General features: G+C 36.0%; 1 pseudogene; it reads left to right on the top strand.

Moving 5' to 3' along the window:
- Positions 1 to 1,509: 1,509 nt before the first annotated feature.
- On the top strand, positions 1,510 to 2,429 carry LOC124959296 (olfactory receptor 4A47-like; annotated as a pseudogene).
- Positions 2,430 to 8,610: the final 6,181 nt, after the last annotated feature.

The raw sequence follows: 8,610 nt of genomic DNA on the forward strand, positions 1-8,610 counted from the left end.
AAGATGGTTTATTATTCTTAAAGAAGGATTTGAGAAGGGACAGGAGTACTCTATCCATATTCCAAACACAAGTGGTTACCTTACCAGAAAAAGAGGAGACAGGTTAAAAAGCTAAATGATATTTATTAAAGTTATGAAATACAAACCTAGAAAACTTTATTTTTTAAAAAAATGTTAGATGTGCTATTCCCTGTTGAAATAATTTGTTTGCATTTTTACTTAATTAATATGGAAAATATTAATTTTTCCATTTTTACCAGGAATTTCCTTTGAATACCATGACAATCACTAATTATTTTTTCCAGTATTTAGTAGACTCCAGAGAAAATGGAAAAAAAAAATTGCTGTGTGATTTTAAATATATTAAGAATAGCACAGGGATTACTCAGTATTTCTGAGTGAGATCAAATTCCTCTTTCTACTGCAGACAAGCTTCCAAAGGTAGGATTTTTTAGTCAGTAGCAGAAAACACATTTTGAAGTGGTATAACTGTTTCATAACATAGGACTTTATATCACTTGAGAATGTAAGAAAATGTTGATTTTTTGTTCCTTTTCAGTGTCTAGATGCAGGGCTTCTGAGACAAAACATCAGTGTTAAAAAGGAGTATATCTCTTACAGAAAAGACAGCTTTTGGTACCAGGAAGGGAGGAGCTGCTGCTGCAATAAATGTCTAATATGTGAAGCCAGCTTTGTGATTGATTAATGGATACATGTTGGGAGAGTTTGGTAATCATGATAGAAAGAGCCCAGATGGCTTTGGAGAGATGGCGGGTAGAAATGTGAACAATGAGAGGTGATACTGGTGCAAGAAAAGAGGAGAGCAGTGGAGATGGTCTCTGTCTTGGAGAATGGAGACATCATTGTGAGCACAATGTTCCTGGAAACAAGAATGCTAAGATGCTTGGAGGTGACATTTTCAGTGGACCCGAGGGCTAAAGAAAGTGGAGGAAGGGCATCAATTTCTAAAGACTCAGCACCACTATTGATACAGTGACTTGTGGTCTCTAGCCTTCCATTAATAATTGATTGTATCCACTCTTCATATTGAAATTATCTTAAGTGAGTCTTCAGTTTTATTCGGTGTAACTTTCTACATAGTACATCTTTACAAGGATTTCCCTTTCATTCTCTCTTGTTTATTTTGTATCTTTAAAATCATCTAAAGAATAACTTTCTCTGAGAAACTTCCCAAATCTCAACAGGTTTAGAATGTGTTTAGAATGCCGTGAATCAATAGCATGGATCCATGAAATATATTTATTAACACTTGTCTCATGTTGGTCATTAAATTTTAGACTACATAGTTATATATCAAATCACTTAGGGCAGGAAAACTTGTCTTATCTTATTTGGATCCAGATATCTACAGTGGGCAGTATGCCACCAGAAGATGCTTCAAACATATTGGCAGATGAATAAAAGTGGTTATAATATTTCTAAGAATTTTTTCATTGTTTTACAGGTAAAATGCTTTTCTCTCAGAAATTGGCATCAATAAGTGAGTAGATGGAACACAGGAACAATGAAACTTACTTTGTCCTCTTGGGCCTCACACAAAATCCAAAGGAGCAGAAAGTACTTTTATTATGTTCTTGCTCTTCTACATTTTGACCATGCTGGGGAACCTGCTCATTGTCATAACTGTAACCTTCAGTAAGACCCTGGGCTCTCCAATGTACTTCTTTCTTGCTAATTTATCATTTATAGACATTATTTATTCATCTGTCATTTCTCCCCATTTGATTGCAAACTTGTTCTTAGGAAAAGTTATCATATCCTTCAAGTTTTGTATGTTTCAGCTCTTTGTGGAACACCTTTTAGGTGGAACGGAGGTCACTCTTCTGTTGGTGATGGCCGTTGACCGCTATGTGGCCATCTGTAAGCCCTTGCATTATTTGGTTATTATGAGGCCATGGGTGTGTGTTGTGCTGCTGGTAGTTTCCTGGGCTGGAGGTTTTGTGCACTCTACATTTCAAATTGGCACTATTTATGGGCTCCCATTCTGTGGTCCCAATGTCATTGACCACTTTACTTGTGACATGTACCCCTTATTGCAACTTGTCTGTGGTGACACCTATGTCACCGGCCTCTTAGTGATTGCCAATGGGGGAATGATGTGTGTTATTATGTTTTTGCTCTTACTCATGTCTTACGTGGTCATCTTTCTGTCTCTGAAAAACCTGAGTCTGAAAGGGAGATGGAAAGCTCTCTCCACTTGTGGCTCCCACATCACTGTGGTTGTTCTCTTCTTTGTTCCCAGTATTTTCATATATGCAAGACCAGCTAAGACTTTCCCCATTGACAAGTCACTGAGTGTGTTTTATATGGTCATAACCCCCATGCTAAACCCCTTCATCTACACTCTGAGAAACTCAGAGATGACAAATGCTATGAAGAAACTCTGGACAATAAGCCACATCAGGTAGGAAATCATTGAGTCTCCCACTATGAAGAGAAACATTTCACTGTGAAGCTGTCTCCTTAGAACTATTTATTTTACCCTTAAAACTGATGCTAATTTGCTAAGGCATTTTTGTTAAGCATAATTAAAGAATAGATTATAGGTTTTGATATAAACATATTTCCCCAGTGTATTGCTCATTCTTCATTGTCTGGTTTTTCAAGGGATCTAGGATGTTTTGGTACACATATGCTAGGAAGTCAATAAAATTTTGCAATCTGTTTATGAATAAACTTTTTATATTATTACAAGGATGTGGATTTAAGTTTTTTACATTCATATCTAGTACCTATGTTGTCATTTCTCATTTTATATTTACTGTTTTGTTCATCGTTCTATTATAGTAAAGTGTTATATATGTCTTTTTTATTTGATTTTACTAGCATTACATTTATAATTTTAGGAGAATAGTTTTATTTTTTAATTAAATTTGGAAATCATAACAAGTATGAATATTGCAATGGAACCCTTGCAAAAGGATAAATTTGAAAAATGGTATATGATGAGTCCCTCACCAGCATCTCCCAGTAGTGATCCTGGGTACAGGCACTGTGTTTCCAAGGTTCTCCAAGTTAAGAAAGCTTATCATTTGTGTGACCTGGGTGGACTCATAGGACATTATGCTAAATGACATAAGCTGAACACAGAAGACAAATAGTGCATGATATGATTCATATGTGAACACTAAACTCTTCACACTCACAGAAGCAGAAAGAAGAATGATGGTTGTCATGACTGGAGAGTGGGAAAACTGGAGATGTTGGTCCAGGAGGACCAAGTTTCATATAGAAGCTAACTAATTCTGGAGTCAAAAGCATGGTAGCTATTGTTAATTTTGCTATATTGTATACAGGACTTCTAATAAGAGGGTAGATGTGAAGTGCCCTATCACAAAAAGATTAAGGAAAACATGTTGGATATGCTAATTATAGTTGTCAATTGATGATGTACACATATATCAAAATATCACATTGTCCACCCAAAACCTGTATGCTTCTTGTTTGTTAATCTAATATCATCAGTGAACTGAAAAAATAAAGAATCTCAAGATGATACTTCTATTACTACTAAAAGATAATTGCTTTTCTATGTGTTTTCCTAGTTTTTGTAGTTCTTTTTCCCTATGAGTTCTGTATTAGTAGAGATTTACAGTTGAATTATTGTGTTTCAACCTGATTACATTGTCCATTTTTCTTTGTTTTTCTGTCAGCAACTTTATGAAGATTATACTCATTTGGTGTTTCCTTTTCAAATTTAAGTGTCACTTTATTCTTTCGTGTTTTTCCTCCTGTAGTCTCTGGTCATTTTAATAATTGTAAGCATTTCTTTCTTTTCTTTTTTTTAATTTATTTTTATTGTAAACAAATGGGATACATCTTGTTTCTCTGTACATGAAGTAGAGGCATACCATTTGTGTAATCATACATTTACATAGGGTAATAGTTTTTGATTAATTCTGTTATTTTTTTCTTCCTCCTCATCCCTCCCACCCCTCTTTTCCCTCTATACAGTCCCCCCTTCCTCCATTCTTGACCCCCTCCCACCCCTCATTATGTGTCATCATCCACTTATCAGCGAGCTCATTTGACCTTTGGATTTTTGAGATTGGCTTATCTCACTTAGCATGATATTCTCCAATTTCATCCATTTGCCTGCAAATGTAATAATTTTATTATTTTTTATGGCTGAGTAATATTCCATTGTTTATATATAGCACAGTTTCTTTATCCATTCATCAATTGAAGGGCATCTAGGTTGGTTCCACAATCTAGCTATTGTGAATTGAGCAGCTATGAACATTAATTTGGCTGTATCTCTGTAGTATGCTGATTTTAAGTCCTTTGGATATAGGCCAAGGAGTGGGATAACTGGGTCAAATGATGTTTCCATTCCAAGTTTTCCAAGGAATCTCCATACTGCTTTCCAGAGTGGTTGCACTAATTTGCAGCCCCACCAGCAATGTATGAGTGTACCTTTTCCTCCACATCTTCATCATCACCTGTTGCTGCTTGTATTCTTGATAATTGCCATTCTAATTGGGGTGAGATGGAATCTTAGTGTAGTTTTGATTTGCATTTCTCTTATTACTAGAGATGTTGAACATTTTTTCATATATCTGTTGATTGCTTGTAGTTCTTTTGTGAAGTGTCTGTTCACTTCCTTAGCCCATTTGTTGATTGTATTATTTTCATTCTTGGTGTAGAGTTTTTTGAGTTCTTTATATATTCTGGAAATTAGTGCTCTATCTGAAGTATGAGTGGCAAAGATTTTCTCCCACTCTGTAGGTTCTCTCTTCCGATTGCTGATAGTTTCCTTTGTTGAGAGAAAGCTTTTTAGTTTGAATCTATCCCTGTTATTGATTCTTGCTTTTACTTCTTGTGCTATGGGAGTCCTGTTAAGGAAGTCTGATCCTAAGCTGACATGTTGAAGTTTTGGACCTACTTTTTCTTCTATAAGATGAAGGGTCTCCAGTCTGATTCCGAGGTCCTTGATCCATTTTGAGTTGAGTATTGTGCAGGGTGGGAGATAGGGGTTTAGTTTCATTCTGTTGCATATGGATTTCCAGTTTTCCCAGCACCATTTGTTGAAGAGGCTTTCTTTTCTTTATTGCATGTTTTTGGCACCTTTGTCTAGTATGAGAAAATTGTATTTATTTTGGGTTTGTATCAATGTCCTCTATTCTGTACCACTGACCTACCTGTCTAGTTTGGTGCCAATATCATGCTTTTTTTTGTTACTATTGCTTTGTAGTATAGTTGAAGTTCTGATATTGCGATACCCCCTGCTTCACTTTTCCTGCTAAGGATTGCTTTAGTATCCTGGGTTTCTTATTCTTCCAGATGAATTTCATGATTGCTTGCTCTATTTCTGTGAGGTACGTCATTGGAATTTTAATTGGAATTGCATTGATTCTGTATAGCATTTTTGGTAGTATGGCCATTTTGACAATATTAATTCTGCCTATCCAAGAATATGGAAAATCTTTCCATATTCTAAGATTTTCTTTAAATTCTTTCATTAGTGTTCTGTAGTTCTCATTGTAGAGGTCTTTCACCTCTTTTGTGAGATTGATTCCCAAGTATTTTATTTTTTTTTGAAGCTATTGTGAATGAGGTAGTTTTCCTAACTTCTCTTTCTGAAGATTCATCACTTATGTATAAAAATGCATTGATCTTATATCCTGCTACTTTAGTGAGTTCACTTATGAGTTCTAAAAAGTTTTCTGGTGGAATTTCCTGGTTCCTCTTAATATATAATGATGTCATCAGCAAATAGATATAGTTTGAGTTCTTCTTTTCCTATTCATATCTCTTTAATTTCCGTGGTCTGTCTAATTGCTCTGGCTAGAGTTTTGATGACAATGTTGAATAGAATTGGTGAAAGAGGACATCCCTGCCTTGTTTCAGTTTTTAGGGGGAATGCTTTCAGTTTTTCACCATTTAGAATGATATTGGCCATGGGCTTAGCATAGATGGCCTTTACAATGGTAAGGAATGTTCCCACTATCCCTATTTTTTCTAGTGTTTTGTGCATGAAGGGATGCTGTATTTTTTGAAATGCTTTTTCTGCATCTATTACAATAATCATGTGTTTCTTGACTTTAAGTCTGTTGATATGGTGAATTACATTTATTGATTTCTGAATGTTGAACCAATCTTGCATCCCTGGGATAAAACCCACTTGATCGTGGTGCACTATCTTTTTAATATATTTTTGTATGCGATTTGATAAGATTTTGTTGAGAATTTTTGCATCAATGTTCATTAAGGATATTGGTCTGAAATTTTCTTTCCTCGATGTGTCTCTGTCTGGTTTAGGTATCAGGGTGATATTGGCTTCATAGAATGAGTTTGGGAGGGTTCCCTTCTGTTTCATGGAATACTTTGAAAAGTATTGGAATGAGCTCTTCTTTAAAGGTTTTGTAGAACTAGGCTTAGAACCCATCTGGTCCCAGACTTTTCTTTGTTGGTAGGCTTTTGGTGATTTCTTCTATTTCATTACTTGAAATTGATCTATTTAAATTGTGTATGTCCTCCTGGTTCAGTTTAGGTAATTCATATGTCTCTAGAAACCTGTTGATGTCTTTGAGATTTTCTATTTTGTTGGAGTATAGATTTTTCAAAATAGCTTCTAATTATGTTTTGTATTTCATTCGTGTCTTTTGTGGTTATTTCCTTGTTCATTCCAAATTTTAGTAATTTGAGTTTTCCCTCTCCTTCTCTTTGTTAGTGTGGCTAAGGGTTTATCAATTTTGTTTATTTTTTCAAAGAACCAACTATTTATTTTGTCAATTTTTTGTATTGTTTCTTTTGTTTCAATTTCATTGATTTCAGCTCTGATTTTAACTATTTCCTGTCTTCTACTACTTTTGGTGTTGCTCTGTTCTTCTTTTTCTAGGGCTTTGAGCTGTAGTGTTAGGTCATTTATTTGTTGGTTTCTTCTTCTTTTATTGAATGCACTCCATGAGATAAATTTTCCTCTAAGTTCTTCTTTCATAGTGTCTCAGAGATCTTGATATGATTTATCTTTGTTCTTGTTTACCTCTAAGAATTTTTTAATTTCCCTCCTGATGTCTTCTGGTTATCCATTCATCGTACAATAGTGTATTATTTAATCTCCAGGTTTTGGAGTAGTTTCTGTTTTTTAATCTTTTATTTATTTCTAACTTCAATCCATTATGATCTGATAGAATACAAGGTAGTATCTCTATCTTCTTGTATTTGCTAACATTAGCTTTGTGGCATAAAATATGGTCTATTTTAGAGAAGGATCCATGTGCTGCTGAGAAGAAAGTGTATTCATTCTTTGTTGGATGGTATATTTTATATATGTCTGTTAAGTCTAAATTATTTGTTGGGGGCTGTGCCATGAAGAAGGTGCCGGGATGGCGCTTGGCAGTCAGCCAGAGGTTGTTGGCAGCGAAGAGGTTAATTGGCATAAACACCCTCAGGTGATTTATCGTCCACGCACTCAATGCATGTGCATGTGTTCTCGAGCACTCCTAATCGTGCCTGCTCAAACATCTAGCTTCTTGCCTAATCCTTGCATAAGAGGCATGGCCCTACCCTCCGCCTTCTGGAGGGATTATAAACGGGCAGTAGGTAGAAGGCAGAGAGCAGCAGCTAGCAGAAAGAAGCGTAGAGAAGCCACTAGCAGAAAGGAAGAAGAAAAGGCAGCAAGCAGAGAGAAGCAGCTAGCAGAGAGAAGCAGCAGGCAGCGGTGGAAGGCAGATCACAGTACGCGGGACGCATCACTAAGAAGCACCTCAGATAGACGCACCCTTAGTTCACAGGATGCAGGATGCACCTTTAAGAAGCAGCAGAACTAAGAAGATATAGATCTCTGAAAGTGTAGTCTCTCTCTCTTAAGCAAAGTCTCTCTCGCTTATGCAAAGCCTCTCTCTCTCCTCTCAAAGTAAGTAAGCCTCATTTCCTCTATCCTCTATAAACAAACAAGCAAGGAAGGAAGCAGCTCAGAGATTGAAGAGGCTCAGTTTCCAGTCCACCTTTGATAAATACCCATGCAATTGTTGCCGTGGGTGGCAACAATTATTGTTTTATTGAGATCTATGGTTTCTTTGTTCAATTTTTGTTTGGAGGGTCTGTCCAGTGGTGAGAAATCACCACTGTGTTAGGTGTATTAAAATCACCTAGTATTATTGTATTGTGGTCTATTCGATTACTGGAATTGAGAAGGATTTGTTTGATGAATATGGACGAGCCACTGTTTGGGGCATAGATATTTATGATTGTTATGTCTTGTTGATTTATGCTTCCCTTAAGCAGTATGAAATGTCCTTCTTTATCCCTTCTGACTAACTTTGGCCTGAAGTCCACATAATCTGATATGAGGATGGATACTCCGGCTTTTTTGCTGAGTCCATGTGTGTGGTATGTTTTTTCCCATCCTTTCACCTTTAGTCTGTGGGTATCTCTTTCTATGAGTTGAATCTCTTGCAGGCAGCAAATTGTTGGATCTATCTTTTTAATCCATTCAACCAGTCTATGTCTTTTGATTGATGAGTTCAGGTCATTAACATTCAGGGTTATTATTGAGATATGATTTGTATTCCCGGTAATTTGGCTCATTTTTTTTTTTTGACATGACTTGGTTTCTCTTTATTTGGCTGTTTCTTTAGGGTAGTT

The sequence above is a fragment of the Sciurus carolinensis genome, chromosome 11 (genome assembly GCF_902686445.1).
Source record: "Sciurus carolinensis chromosome 11, mSciCar1.2, whole genome shotgun sequence".
NCBI classification, from domain to species: Eukaryota; Metazoa; Chordata; class Mammalia; order Rodentia; family Sciuridae; genus Sciurus; species Sciurus carolinensis.